Below are 15,838 nucleotides of genomic sequence, written 5' to 3'. Positions count from 1 at the left end.
ATCTTAGAAAGCAAGGTTTTCTAGGTGGAAAAAGATCCATTGAATTTATAACGGTTGTTTTTTCTTCATTTTTTACATACTATTTAGTAAATATATATTAAATGTTATACCTTACACGTATTTTTGAATATATGTAATAGTTCTGAACGTCTTTTTTTCAATACGAGTATCGTCAAACTTGCTTCTCACGCACATCTCTCCTTTGTATTTATCTTCAAGCGGAGATTTGAATGAAATCAAAATTCTTATAGACGAAATTAAATATTCGAAAAAATAAATCGAATCATCAGCTGCACCTAATAATTTAATCAACATGTCTATCTATAATTTTCAAGTTTTTACTATGTAGGATATCTACATATCAAGAAATAAGTTATTTTAACAAACATATTGTAAATCAATTTCGACTGATCCGGCGCTGTACTTTTGTCAAAATAAATTTCAAAATTTCTACTTTAAGTAATTAATCTAACTGTCATTTTTCAAGTCTTTAACTGTTATAATTTTGAAATGTTGTTTGCATTTATAAGTTTAATTCAATGGTAATGGTAACCTAACAAGTGCGGAAACGTAGATTTTTGTCTTGTGTGAGGTTTACGCCTTAACGAACTGAAGATGGAGAGTAATATGAGGGGACAATCTCTTTTCGACGCTCTGTGCGGAAAGTGCGTTTTTCCCGCACGCTCGGCAAAAAATACGCGTTGAAAATCGCACTTTCCACACGTTGTATAAAAAAATACGGTACGGCACATGTTCGGGAAAGAGTTTCTCGTCTCGTGTACCTTTTCACCCTCGCTTCGCTCGGGTGTAAACGCCACACGAGGCAAGAATCTAGTTTCCCGCACGTGTATCGTAATGTACTATTGTCTAACATGTATCATACGGTATTTTTTTATAAGACTTGTGCAAAGTTCGATTTTAAGTGCAAGTATTTGATCGAGTATACGGGAAAGACGTGCTTTTAAACTACAAGCATCAAAGCTCTGAATCTTGGATCACAATTTTATTGTACATTTCTATAGAGACCAATGCGTTTTTAAGCAAACGAATATTTATATTTTGCTTCAATACCATTAATTTAGCAATTAATATCCATTGCATGATTGATGAATCGAATATCAATAGCAGCATTCACATATAAGGTGCGGCACAATACGATCAAAGGATTAGCATTCAAAAATTTTTTTCCATAGCATTGAAAAAAAAGGAATGCGGAACTAGTCCGTTACGTCCAAATTCCATCGGTTTGATAGAGCAATGGGGTAAAAGAGTAGGGTCGTTATACATCTTGCAGCGCGAGCTTTTCTGACACGGCACTCGCATTTCCGGAAAAACTGGCCATCGGAATCGAGAGAAAAGAGAGAGAGCGAGAGAGAGAGAAAAAAAGATTTCTCGTTGATCAGCCCAAAAGCAAACCCCCCAGGAGCTGTCTGGGTGGAGGAAAGGAAGGAGAAGAGAAAAAAACAAGTTGGCGTGCGATCTGGGATCCATGCCTTTCCCGCGCCATCGTGGCCTTTTCTACCTTGAGAAGTACAACACACATAAAGAGAAACTTTGCCACCGAGATGGGCAGGAATCCACTAACCGACTATTCTCACAGGCTTTGCTCTCGTGTGTCTGTTATACACTACCAAGTATCCTTATTTTGAGGGATCAATGCGGCCGCAACCTACGCCACACGAACGTACCCTAAGACATACTGAGAGAGAGAGAGCGAGCTGTGAATCGTCCAGAACCTTCATTCATGCTTTCATTCATGCTTTCCTTCATTCATAAATATCTACTCTGCCTCCGTCTGTTTGATTGGTTTAATTTCTGAGTACAACGTTTATTTTGGCATTCTCGCGACAAATTTGTTTTCAAATGCATTTCAAATACTTTAATCTCGTTTGAACGACATGTTTTGTTGCTAATAAGAATGATTAAAATTGATAATTGGCTATTGTAATGGAAAAATGAGATAATAAAATTAAACACAGATAAAGAATTTCTCATTTAAAGAGCACACTAAAATTCTTCGACGCCGCGCCTTGCGCTAAAAATATAGTTGCAGTTGTTGATGCTAATTATTCTCGAAACAGAATCGAGACGTCTTCGTGAAAAGACATGAAAAATATTGAAATAGGAATCTGCAGCACGGGAAAGTCCTCGATGAAGCGATCTTCGTAGAAGCATCGATAATCACTCAATTACGGTCGAGAAGGCATGAAACGAGGCACGCACGCGCAAAATTGGAGCAGGAAAAATTTGTCAAAGTCGTGGGAGAGTGACAAATCGAAAAGGCGGGTCGTGTCGTCGACTGGCAAAGATACGCCCTCGTACCTCGCTTTTCGGGAGCCATTAGCTTCGCCGCCTGCGAAGCCACGTCCGGCTGTCACAACCCTCCGCGCGCGCGCGCGCTGGCACAAAAAACAGCGCACTTGACGGGGGGAAAGGAGATCGGTCCAGGGCGCACCGGCGCGCGTGGGCGCCCAAATTCCATGGCTGGCCGATCCGCGCTCGGGGTCGTCTGTTATTCGCGCGCATCCCAGCCCGCGCTATTGGCACGCGCGCGCAAACAGGGAGAGCGCGCGACCGTTACGCGTCGCTCGCAGGAAGAAGCGGCGCGTGGGTGCGCGCCAGATCTCGCGTTCTCGGAATAAAAAGAGGAAGTGCCGCTGTATCTGCGCCGCGCCCTGCCCGCATTGTCTCCGTCGGCGGCGCGCTCCTCCGCGTAAGCCGGCGCACAATGCACAAAGGAGAGTCCCGGGGCACGCGCGCTCTTGATAATACGAGCCTGCCTCCCTCGCTCCTTAGCGGAGTGCACGCGCATCGGCTCGGGCGATCGCGCCGGCGCGCCGCTCGGGTTTTCGCCGCTCTTCTCTTTCGCCATTGTGCGCCGCGCGTGCCACGTGCGCGCCCAACCGCTTTTCCTCGACGCCGCCCGCGCACACCCGAGCTCACGGAGTCGCCGGGGTGTAGGCGAGTCCGTTGGGCTCGCGGCCGCTTTGTTGGCGCGTCCGTCCAGCGCGCGCGCGCGCGCTCTGTGGCGCCTCTTCGCTGCAACAGCGCGCCGCCACTCGGCGCGCTTGAACTTCGATACTCGCTTCTTCTTCCCTCGAGCGGTCGGCGGGCCTGGCTCTTAGATTACTCAGGTGCGTCGTGTGCGCGCGCTCGCGCGATTCAGCCGATGATTTTCGTCCCGGACATCGGGTTCGAGCGCCAGCTGCCGATCCGCTCTATCTGCCGGTCGCGAACCGAGAATCGAACTGTCCTGTTCCTTGCGGAGTTACGCAGACGTCGCGGTCGAATGCAGCTATTCTTAGCTCCTTGACTTCGGCGCGAAAGATGCTGAAGATAAGGCTGCACCTCCGTTCGAAGGCGAGTCAAATCAACTGGCCGATTGCGCAACATCGCGCACCAGGAAGCACAGCGGAAATAACAGAGAAAGGAGGAAGGAAGGAAACAAGCAAGGGTTCTTTGGAGTGAGCTTGCTGGCGGCTTCGCACAGCTTTGTTTTGCTTTGATCGTGGGCGCTCTTTCTCTTTGTCGGCTGTAGTGCAATACGTGCACAGGTACGGCTCTAGGTGGCGTCTACCTGCCACTCGCGCAACCGTCGCTCTCCTCCGAGCTATGTTTTTTTTTTCGCCCTCCATTCTCTTCCATTCACGAGTTCCGGACGCTCGTGGCTTTTCTTTCTTCCATTCTTCGGCGTTGCGGACAAACAAACTGACGTGCGTTTCGCGCGAGACCGAGAACAACGCAACGCGTCGCGGCACTCGCCCGCGCGAAGCTTTTGTGTGCCAAAAGAGCTTTTCTCGAGTCTTCTTTCGAAAGCTTTCTCCTCGCCGAGCAAACCGCACTCCGCCGAAATGAGGCGATGAAAAATAAGCGTCAAGCATCTTGCAATACGGAATGCGTTTATTCGCGGAGTCAACCACACGCATCTTGAATTAACTTAAATCTTTGGCTTGATGTGTACTCCCCCCCCCCCCCCCCCCCCAACCCTTTCAGCTGGCAAACAGACACCGAAGCATGTCCTTTTCTTCTCCGCGCACAATACGAACTTCCTTTCTCTGTGCCTGCGATCCAGTGTATTCTCGTTCTCGTTCCCGGATCTCCATGCGCGTCCGAATGAGTCAACAAGGAAAAGCTCGCGGCGACGCGCCCCGCTGCTCCCATCGCGACAAAGCGCCTTGACTTGCCGCCGGAGCCCGTGTGGACCGCTGTGCATTATGCATCCCGCGCCGATGTATCACGCCCACGCACGGGGTCTACTAATTTTTGGCCTTTTCATATGCGCGCGCTCTCAGCGGCGCGTCGCTCTGCAAATTAGCGGAGAAAGGCCGCTCACGAGAGGAATGCGACACGTGGCCGGACGGCCGCGCGCACCCCCGCTTTTTTAAACCTGTCCGCGATTCACAGCCAGCGGCGCTGACTTTGACCCAATTCTCGGCATTGTGCACACTCGCTGCGCTTTAATTCGATGCACTCCACCATTTCATTATTTCGAGGTAAATTATCGCCTTAAGCTGCACTTCAACGCGACGCTCTTCTTTGAGGAGGGGATATCGGTAAACAAATCTTTGTTAGATTATGAAAGTGCAACGCATGCGGGAAACTCGATTGGACTTCGACTGTGTAATGCACTACTCCAAAATATAATTCAAATTATATTTGCACGTGCGTGTGCGTGTGTGATTGTGGTGAAAGATATTTAATTAATTGGCTCCTAGTTTTCCCAATTAATGTGTCACGGTGTCTTTTTCCAAAGTCATCATCGGTAACAGTGCCTCCGAATAAAAAGAATTTAGTTGTGAATATCAATACACTAAGAACTACTGTAATAAAATGTGCTATAGTATGAGATATCCTCATAAATAAGTAATCATGAGATATCCTCGAATTAATAAATTAAATTTATTAAACTTTTATTGATTTCTACTATGGCCATAATAAAAATTATTATGTACTATGATATAAAGTATCATGTTAGAATATCTAGTAAAAGTTATTGTGATCTGAACAATTTTTACCATGAACATAACAAAAATGACTGGAGTCAAATTAAAGTCGTTAGTCCGTGCACAGTAAGCAAAAGCATATTACTCAGAAGCAACTAGTCAGTCAACAAGTTACAGTGACAGAATAAATATTTAGAGAATATTATATATGAAAACGTTAGTCCGAATCACATATATTAAAATGCGTGCTGTCAAGCGGTTATCAGGCGAACTACATGTGATAGATTAACTTGGGAACTAATAAATAGACAAGATGCACAATATGCATGTGTGTGTAACAAAGTCTTTGAAAGATGCATCGACTAGTACTCAATTATAAATTAATTTGAATACATAGTAATTTATTTGTGAATTATTGAACACATCGAATTGTCTGAATCTTGAATCTTCATATTTATATTTTATAATAATTTTGCATAGCTCTGAAGAAGGATTGTTTTACCTGTTGAATAAATAATTCAACTGACGTTTTAACTTTGAACATGACATTAACAGCTATAATTAATTTTGGATTCTTTAACAGTCGTATGATCATACTAAACCTATATCTGATCGCGCTGGAAAGCTGCAATGGCAATTAAACAAACAAATTCGAAGATTTCAAAAAATCAGTAATTAGATTAAAATCGCAGTCAAAACACGTTAAAGCGTGAGATTCCAAGAAGCCAGCAAGAAAGCAAAAAGGAAGAAGAAATAGAAAAAAAGAAGGAAAGATAAAATAAAGAAAAATGGTTCTGGAAGATCCAAGCCGGCCGTTCGCCGGGGGCAGAGAAGAGAGATGAGGCGCGTCGACGTGGTGGTGGCGTCGGAGGCCCCCACTTGCCTACCTCACACGAAACGACCGTTAAAAAATAAAACACTACGAAGCGCGCGTGTAAAAGAGAGAGCAAGACCACTGGACCTTCTCCCGCGCGAACAAACCCTTTCTCCCTTCCATCCACAGTACGCGACTGGCATAGCTTTCTTTTTCTCCGTCTCTCTTTCTCTCTTTCTCTCTCTCATTCTCTCCATTCTCTCATTCTCGCATTCTCGCTTTGTCGTTTTATCCGTTGGTCGAAATGGCGCGTCGGCATTGGTCCACGGGGACATTTAAACTCGCGCCGACCGGCATTTAAACTCTCCCACTCTCTCTGAAAAGCAAGTGCTGCTGCACGCGCGCGCGCGCTCATTTTGGCGATATTCACTCTGCTGTTCCAGCAGCTTCCACTTTTTAAGGCTTTGTCTTTTTATGCTCTCCCACTCGCGGCGATGCCTCGGAATGCGCAGCTGTTGTTGTTATGTGTACGATCTTTATGTGCTTTCTTCTGGGAAATCAATTTTAGGCGTAGGCCCTTTGAGGAATGCCGATTTCTTTGATTTTCGTCCTCTTCTTCTTTTTTTTTGACCAACAATCGACTGGATTGGCCGAGATCACCAAGGATTACCGGTCTTGCGCGATATACCTTTGATTCTGATTTGATTCTCCGACAACTTAATAATGGTGCACCTTTCGATTCTGATCCGTGATCTTTAACAGCTGTCGTTCGCCAAAACAAAATTAATTCTCGGCCGATTTCGCAAGATTTTGTTGAAATATGATTTTACGTCTTTCATTTTGTTCCGAAATTTATTATTCGTTCATAATACTGCTTAGCCCTTCAGAAATCCAAATAGGCTTTAGCTATATCGTTTGTAAATCTTTCAATAATTTTTGGTTGTTTTTTAACTAAGTCATTTTAATGGTCAGGTAATACCTTAATTTTGAACAAATGATGTAATGATGAATATGGTCCGGTGTATGATCATGGATCAAGCTCCAATCGACAAAAACATAACTGGTAATTGGCAGCAATTTCTAACGTACGAGTACAACGCATGAAATGCTGTTAACTCAATTACGCAAGATTGACCCGTAACGCTCTTCCTCTTAGTTTTAGAACCGCTCGGATTTCTATCGCACGCACGTTCGTGTCGTTGCTCAAAAATCTGCATCGTTATATTACTAATCGGTCATTTCTTTGTTCTGAAACTATTGGATATGCACATGTCGCGTCGGTAGATGCAAAAAAAGAAAAAAAGGGAGAGGATCATCTGCCGTGTGTCTCGCCCATACGCTTTAAAAGAAAATAAATTAATATTAGACTAGCAGAGAAGACAAGTGCAGCCTCTGGGATGCTGACTCGGCATTCTTCATTCCACACGTGAGTTGCGCTCGCACCGTTGGCATCGGCTGACCATAACCGAGTCCGCGCGAATCTATTTTTCGTTCTTTCTCGGCCCTTTTAAGCGCTTGGCTTATGCTGCCCTCGAAAATCTGTTTTCTCAGCGCGAGTGAGAAACAGCCTATGCGGCAGAAAAAAAATTTAATGAACGACTTAAAAGGAAAGCTGCTTTTGCTAGCTGGACCTTCGATATTCTTTCCGAGGAGGATGGAGTTTTCTGCGAAAGGACTGCACTACACACCCTCGCGCTGCCAGCTGCTTTTCCTTTCTTAACCAACGAGATGTTTGGTCGACTCACCTTCTTTTTCTCATTCTCCTCGTCTTCCCCGTGGTTCTTTAAATGATCAGGAATGATCTCAATACTTGCATAGACAAATTAAGATAAATAGTGATGTAAAATCGTTAAGTGAAGTCCAATTTCTTGTCGCCTTGTCGAATAACCATTACAATTATATTAGCATGATATAACTCTGACAACCAAATTGAAATTTATTCAATATGTTTTTCCCAAGCTCCATCAATTTTTTCATCACTCGGGTTAAACGCAATCCAAAAAATCTCTATAAATGATTTTTTTCTAATTTTAACTCTATTCAAAATTATGTGTTTTTCATTATCTGATAAGACCAACATGTCTGTTGTCATGATAATAGACTGCTTTCTTAATTATAGCATATTTCGAAATTTTTTTTATTTTTACGCAATAATAATGGTGCTTTGTGAAAATTTATCGAGGATAGATTATTTGAAAAGATGATTTTAAAAGTTGTAGTTAAAGTTATAATAATATGGTACACATGCACAAGAACAAATATGAATGGTAATAAATATGTACATCAATGTCATACTAATTTTGTAATACCACTATATAATTAATTATATTATTCAACAATACATGAACCCACACGGTAACACATATCTGATGTTCGTACAATTGAGTTATATGATCACGATTTAGATTTTTTTACGTAGATTACATTCATAGTTTTTTGTGTATTATTTATATATGACATACATTTCTGCTTTTCCAATAAAAAAACTATCCTAACATAAAATAATCAAACTCGAATCTACTTTGTAACGAATTTTGAAAGACATTTATCAAATAAACTAAGGTTAAAGATACAAAATAATAAATAAACATTAATGATTCAGTGATTAATTTAGTGTTGACCAATGCGATAAATACTCAAGATTTTACCCGATAAAAACTGTTTTTACCAATTTCAAAAAAGAGGAAGTTTTGCATTAATCAGGATTTTTCTTTTTTTTTTTTTAATGGAGTGGGCCTATTGAAAAAGATATGCTTCCGAGAAGATTACATTTCATTATTGACTTGATTGAAATATAACTTGTCAAGCGAGTTGTTAGAAAAAATGTTGAAATTCTCTTTTTCTTTTAAATTAATATTGTTTTTGCAATAATTTGATGAATAAGGTATCTACGGGATGCATTTATCTGTTATAATTTACAAGCATTAATTGTTTTAAGTATCATTAACATCTTGCAAAATGATTACACTCAAATTACTGAGCTTACGTTTCACCTTCAGTTGTCTGCCAAAACAGTATCCACCTTTTCTATCTTGAAAAGTACCCTTATATCCACAAATAGTGGATTCACTTTCGTCTCACACAGCCTTTTCCTATACCTTTCGCGCACTTCCATTGGAACTTGCTATTGTTCGTTCTTTTTTCCTATCAGCGCCAGTTCAGCTATTGTTCTTCGATCTTTGTAAGGATCACTTTACTATTAAAGATGAATGGGTGACATTTTTTGTGCGAAATCCCACGTGGAGATACGAATCTTAAGAAGTTTATTGATGATGAATTCTTTTGTTACTTAAGAGTGTTTTGTTTCTAGAACAAAAGTCTTGGTGTTGAATATTTATCCATTTAGCAAGACATACATTTAGAAATGACTACTATGAACTGTTGGAGAATGTACAACATCTTTGATAACTGATACTTCAAATGCAGACTTAGACAAATACTTAGACACTACAGTGCAGTATAAATCAATTAAGTAGTCTGTTAATTAATGAATGACAATTTTTAATTGATTTCATAATTCAAATATTCTGTAGAATTTTACATTACCAAGAAGTACATACAGTAAATTGACAGGTTAGCTACTGTACAGCTGTGTTAATCAATTATGTAGTAGCTACGACGAGAATTAAATTACTACGATCAATCGACTGTAAAATTGGTAGTGTTTAGAAAGAAAACCATCAGAAAAAGACTAGCAATAAGCTTCGATTGAATAAGAACATCATTCGGTTTTATTGCTTGCTACACCTATCCCTGATGCACCATGCATTCAACGTCAGTATTCTAACCTAATTGTAGGTCTTCCATTTGAGTCGACAATGTAGCTCGTCACATTAAGCCTTTGTATTTCGTCTGTGTCCGAAACTTCTACTCCACACTATAATTGTAGGTGGCTCAAAAGTGAGATGTGAAGGAGCAGTTTCCTCGTTTGCAGGCACGGACGTTGATGAAATATTTGGCTATAGAGAAGAGGTTCCCAGCAATTATGCGAGACAGATTTTCTCGTTTAATTGTAGCGGTGTCATTTTTACATACTGTGTCCATTATGAAAAATGTCTCCTCGACAACCCTTTATTAAGACAAACGCGACAGGATGGAGGTGCAAATTTGATATATCGACGTTCATATATTAATTTTGATTTACCAAATCAAACCATTTATATTCTATTTAACAGTTGATTAAAAGACCGTTGATAAATATTTAAATGTTTAGCAAAATAACCTGATATAAATTTTGTTTAAATTTTCTTACTACAAAATTGACATAGTAAAACTGAACTGGAAGTGTGGTTTAACCTTGACATTGTGAATCTCGGACATACCTCTGGGATTTCCAAAAAGCTATAAAACTCGTACAATGTATTTTTTTTCAAGAAAGAAAGAGCTTCGAGGTTCCGTTTCACCCACGATGGACGAAGCTAGAAGTGACAAAAACGTAACAAGGTGTGCTTCAATAGCTAAAACGCGCAAAGGTGAAGAGAGAAAGAAAGTCTCCAGAAGCTCTCGCAGCAACAATCATTGCATGTTGAAAGACGAAAGAAGAGCGGAAAGGCCGAGAGAAAAAAATTCAGATCGCTCGCGTGAGCTTTGCAGTAGTTAAAGTAGCCGGAAAAGGATCGCACGTGTCAAAAGAAGTCCTTGATATCTGTGAAAAAAACGCTGTGTCGAAAGAAGGAGAAGAGCGGATCTCCGGCATTTTTTTGAAGAAACCTGCGCAATAAAACAGTCATAAAACCGCGTAACATTGAGCTACGTTGTTCTTGGCTGCTGCTGCACTCGCGAATGGACACAGAACGATTGAATGTTGGCGTAGCCGCAGGTAGAGCATGAGAATAGAAATGGGGCGAGAGGAGAGAGTGAAGAGGGGAAGACCGGTTGGCAAGGGGGATGAATGAGGGAGAGAGAGAGAGAGTGAGAGCGCACGAGGTGTGGGAAGCGCTTCACCTCTACCTGGCAAACACATTTTGTCGACAACCTGCAGCTTGACCCATTATTCTCGCGAGGCATACTTCCCTTCTCCTTGGAAGGAGCCGCGTTCTTTCTATAAGACCTGCGCAATGATAGATTCCTTCCATTTCGAGGAGTTGTGTCACTCTTCCGTCTCTCTCTCTTTCACAGCTTCTTCTTTGCACACGCATGCATCGCATATACATGGTTGCGTGTATGGCAGGCCGCTGCATTATAACAATTGACCAGGGAAGCTTATTGCAAAATCGCCCAATGAGACCGAAGATGGGAGGTGCGTTTCACGAGTGTGACATCCACGTGGAATAAACAAGACAGATTGCTCACATTTTTTTGGTCCACTTTACGCACAATTGTACCGCTTTCGACGGCTTTTATGTACCATGTCGTTTACGGTAGATTTTTACTCTACTATATGTAGACGTGTCTACGATTGGACACCTAAGAATTTGACTTGACGGCAATTTGTCCGAATTGACGTAAAGTCTTAAATCTTAACAGCAAGTTGGCATTGTTTCTATATTTGTAGATACTTTAGAACTTCCCACGTTAGCTTATATAACTTATACTGATAAGTATTAAATATTATTCAATAGGAAAAAAGAAGGCCTAAATAACAACGAGGAAAAGTTCGATATTGCAAGATGCAAGGAACCAACGAAACAAATTGCTTTTCCGAATGATAAAAAAATTGTAAAGCAAATCCTTCTGGCTTCGTACATCTGCGTGTAATTCTTTAGATAGTCAATCCTTTTGGGCAAGAGGTAAAGCATATCAAGAATAGTGTGAAACTGTGGTCATTGTAAAAATTGACACAACACTAAAGTGAATAAGAGAAAAAGAGGTCTCCTGTTCGATTTTACAAAAGACGTGAGACAAAAAGAGTCAGACTATTTGGATTGTAGGACGATCCGAGCAGCGGTGAATAATAGAATCGCCCAAATTTCATAAGAATTTATTTGGTGTTTTTTTTTTAATATTTTTTATCAACCTCAAACTACTATGCAAAATGCAAGCTTTTAACATATTACAAATATTATAATTTACATTGACACGCGCACGAAATTTATTTCTATCTATTTATTCTTATTGATAAGTAGACAAGTTTTCTCAATGTACAAAACAATCCGTCAACATCGGAAAAGTAATAACAGTAACTCATTGTCTATCAATTCAACGTCATTACTGCCTAAATGAAATAGAAAAATGCTTTCATCCATTTAGAGTTCTTTTCATAAAGTAGTGTACATCACATTGATAAATGTACAAGAGGCAAAAAATCACTTAAGTGGTTTACAAGAGATGCATCTTTTCCAATTCACTCTGGAATATTTCGGCCTGTTTGTTCTCATCAGTTTGGCGGGAAAAGCGGCTAGATCTCCCACAATGATCTTTATTATAGTACACTCTAGAACACTCTACTGCCTTGAAAGTTCTTGTTAGAAAAGATGCATCTATTTTATTCGATTTTATGGATAGTTGCTGTTGTAATAGTGTGAAAAAAATATTCCAAGTCGGCATGACAAAAAAATACTAGAATAAACATATAAACAATCGTTGATATTTTTTATTGTTAGTTCAACATTTTCGGCGTATTTTTTATGTTAATAAAGCTTGTAATAGTGTCAATATATAAAGAAAACTGGTGAGTCATTCCTTCAATTCAAGCAAGAACAATGCTTGAATCTCGTTTTTCAAAATAAAAGCAAAAAAAATTAAAATTAAAAATGAATCGTGTAATTGACAAATTACATCCATCCAGCCAAGCATTTCTTGTTGATGTCTCCATCCAGTTACACATAATTCATTCAAAATCCTACTTTCTATATAAAAACGAAACACTGAACAGTAGCCTTTTTATATTTCTTCGAAACACGTGCACTTGGCAAGGCTGCCTCGGTAGCAGTCAAAAACCAGACACGTAGTCCGTTAAAAATTTTGCGTCGAACCTCGAGGAAAAAGCATTGAAGCTCTGGATAATGTAACATGCGTCATGTGGCTGCTGCTGCTGCTGCTGCTGCTGCTAGCACTTGTGTGTGTGTAGATGGCCTGTTTGACTCTGAACAGTGTGGCGCTTTTCGCCATGCAACTTCCGCACAAGGATTTTCTATCCGATTCCTCTACCAAGACGTTGCTGTATATTATTCTATGGAGAAGTTATTGTTTATTCTACTGCATCTGTTGCCGGGTATCGTGGTCTTATCGATATTGTGTGAGAAAACGAGTAACCAGTGACTACCGAGTTAAGTGTATGGGAATCTCAAATGGATAAATCGCATTGAGTTTGAATATCGAAGCAGATAAGCTTTATCTTCTGCTATCATCATAATCCTCCCTATTTCGTTTTTTTCTTTTTTTTTTTTTATTGCTGATTTCGTTTGTCGGGAAACCGACACTCGCGGCGCCTAAATAAAGAACACAGCTACTTCCGCCTCATCCGTCGCTTGCGTAGAAGTATCGACAATCAGTGAGTTATCTTTAGATAAATAAATGTGAATGTCACGATTGTCAATATCTCGATGTACATGGGCAAAAAGCTTGCATTCCTCAGCTCCATTTGAAGAAGACGAAAGCCAAATAATAGCTGCATCGAGTTGATTTCTTGGCAATACTAGAGAATAAAATTAGTTAGGGCTGGAGCCGCTCGAGCAGATGAAGAATAACGGAATCGATCGACAAAAGACGACATTAGCGAGCAAGTGGCGCTTCTCTCGTCCTTCTTTCTTCGCCACGAAGGGCGTCCTTCAAACAACCAACGCAGCCCCGCTAATGGTTGGCGCATTAGCATGCCGCGCGGCGTAGCTACGCGCACATGTAGCAGAGCGCAGATCAAAGCGGAAGCTGCGCGCGCGAGTGTGTGCGAGTGGATAGCAGGTCCGCGCGAGCCGTTGGCACGGCAGAACACACCGGAGAATGAAATCCGAAACAAAGGGCCAGATGAAAGAGCGAGGCTCGATGTCGGTGGTGGTGGTGGTGGTGGTCGTTTAAAGGGCCTCTCTGGTTCCTGGAAATTGGCGGGAAAAGCGGTATCCAGCGGCCGCATAGCAACCCGCGCTCATGTGAGCAGCACGTGAGGCCCTGCGCGCACACACGTCGCTCGCGACGTGGGAGTGGTTTGGCCGGGAGGCACAAACGATTCTCCGAGACAAAGCCATAGCCGGCGAGGAGTTTCGGCAGAGCGAGCGACGCGGGAGAGTCCTCTTGGAATCTCCGCCCTGCTACGCGCATACGCGCAGTTCGCCGCCTAAGGCAGAGGCGCCAATTCGCTCTCGCTTAAGCCGCGCGGAGGATGCGCATGCAGCTCGGCCATCCTGCGATCGGCTTAGCTCGCGGCTTCGCTTCTTCTCGCGCCGACCAATCGTTTAATCGTGGTCTGCTTTTCCCGCCAAAGCTGCCTTCTCGTCTGCTCGCATTCCATTTCATGTCTTTTCAATCCCAACTGCTCCGCTTCGCTTCCACTCTGAAAAATTTAGGAGAATCCAAACCTTTTATTTTCAGATTTAACAGACAAACGGCTGCTTTTAATTCATTAGACTTACACCTCAGCACTAACTACTTATCCCGCTGAATTGATATTGAAATTCGACGTAATGCCAATTTATTTGCAATTAGTTGAAAAAAGCCAGTCAATTAGCTTGTAATTCTCGCACAAAAGTGTCGGCGCGAAGACTCAGGTGTATTTAATCCTGCCCTGAGCTTGTGATTTATATACCCATGAGCTTTCCGAGGTATCAAAGTACAGGCATACACGACGCCGGCAAGACCGACAGCGCAAGGTGCAGCACTCGTACAAACAAAAAAAAAATAAAAGAATAAGAAGAAAGATGGAGCGGCATCGAGATTCCTGTTAGCCATTTCTCAAAGTGCCTCACATACGTACGATCGCGCGTGAGTGTGTGCGCTTTAGCTCCCACAACACAGAATAAATCCGAGATTTTCTCTGCGGGACAGAGGTACCCTCGGGGAAGGGAGTGGGGAGAGAGCTTGAAAAAATGATAGTGCAGCCCGGGAAAAAACATTCTTCGGAGAGGACGAGAGAGACGCTAATAACAGCGTTGGGCTGTGTATCGACGAAAGCGGCGGCGGCGGCGGCGGCGAGGATTTCGCTCGCGTGTGTACGTGTTTGTTGTGCGAGGAGCGCCAGCTAAGGATATATACCTGTGTGCGCCCCTGCGTGTTTTTCCAGTGTGGGAAGCGCGCATTTTTTATGTCGCCCGCGCGAAAAACTGGATTTCAAGATTCCAAAGGTGAGGAGGCAGATAATCATTACGAAAGCAAGGAAAAAGGATGGCTGGCGAGGGGTGAGAATGCAGAGGCACCTTCCAGATGCCAAGCCGAAAAAACCAGTATCTGTGATAATGGATCAGTCGATGCGGCGTTTCGTTGGAATCTGTCATTATTTTTAGCCCAACAGAGATTGATTTGAATTGCAGCTAATCTTCGTACTGGATGCTGCCGAAATCGCGTGAAAGTTATTATTTTCTTGATCTATCATAATAATATTTACTCGAGACAATACCTCAGCCAGTGTTGTAATGATTTCCAGTGCGTTGTAAAAACAGCAAAGAAAAACGAACGGACGGGCAAAAAAAAGACATCAACGAAAGCACACAAGCCGAGGGAACGAATCGTTTATCATGCACATAGTGGCATTCTTGGGTTTCGCCTCGTGAAAATCGAGAGGCTTCTTGCTTCTTTCATGGGAATGGCCCAAGGGCGCGACTCGAGAAAGCGGCCCAAGGGCGACAAGGGGAGATAAAGAAGAGCGCGCGAGCGAGAAAAGGAAGGAAGAGACGAAAAGAGGAGCGAGAGAGGTGGGCAGAGGGGGGGAGTCTTTGCTAGTTGACGGGTCTTTTAAATCTGCCGCTCCGCATCAGCTGGGATTTAAAAATGGCTGTGTGTGGGGGGCCCGGCTTTCCACAGTCGATTCGCGCTGCCGCGGTGCGCACTTTTCCCAGGAATGAACTGACAGCCTGAACGTTTCGCCGAGCTGTCGCTCGATGGTCGCACGGCGGCAAACACGCGAACGCGAATCAATGCTATCTTTCAGTCCAAATAGACCCTCGACGATTCGGTGCACTGCTACTCCACCCACGTGCCGACAGCCTGCGATCTT

General features: G+C 42.5%; 1 protein-coding gene across 1 annotated transcript in view; it reads left to right on the top strand.

Annotated features, from left to right (window-relative positions):
- Window positions 1-15,838, top strand: part of LOC131671545 (M-phase inducer phosphatase-like) — an 88,376-nt gene that overhangs the window by 32,179 nt on the left and 40,359 nt on the right. The gene's annotated exons all lie outside the window — the stretch shown is intronic.

This window comes from Phymastichus coffea, unplaced genomic scaffold, assembly GCF_024137745.1.
Source record: "Phymastichus coffea isolate CEN01 unplaced genomic scaffold, Cenicafe_Pcof_1.1 PCOF00128, whole genome shotgun sequence".
Lineage (NCBI taxonomy): Eukaryota > Metazoa > Arthropoda > Insecta > Hymenoptera > Eulophidae > Phymastichus > Phymastichus coffea.
Note: the sequence above shows the minus strand (reverse complement) of the source record. Positions and strands in the feature narration are given on the sequence as shown.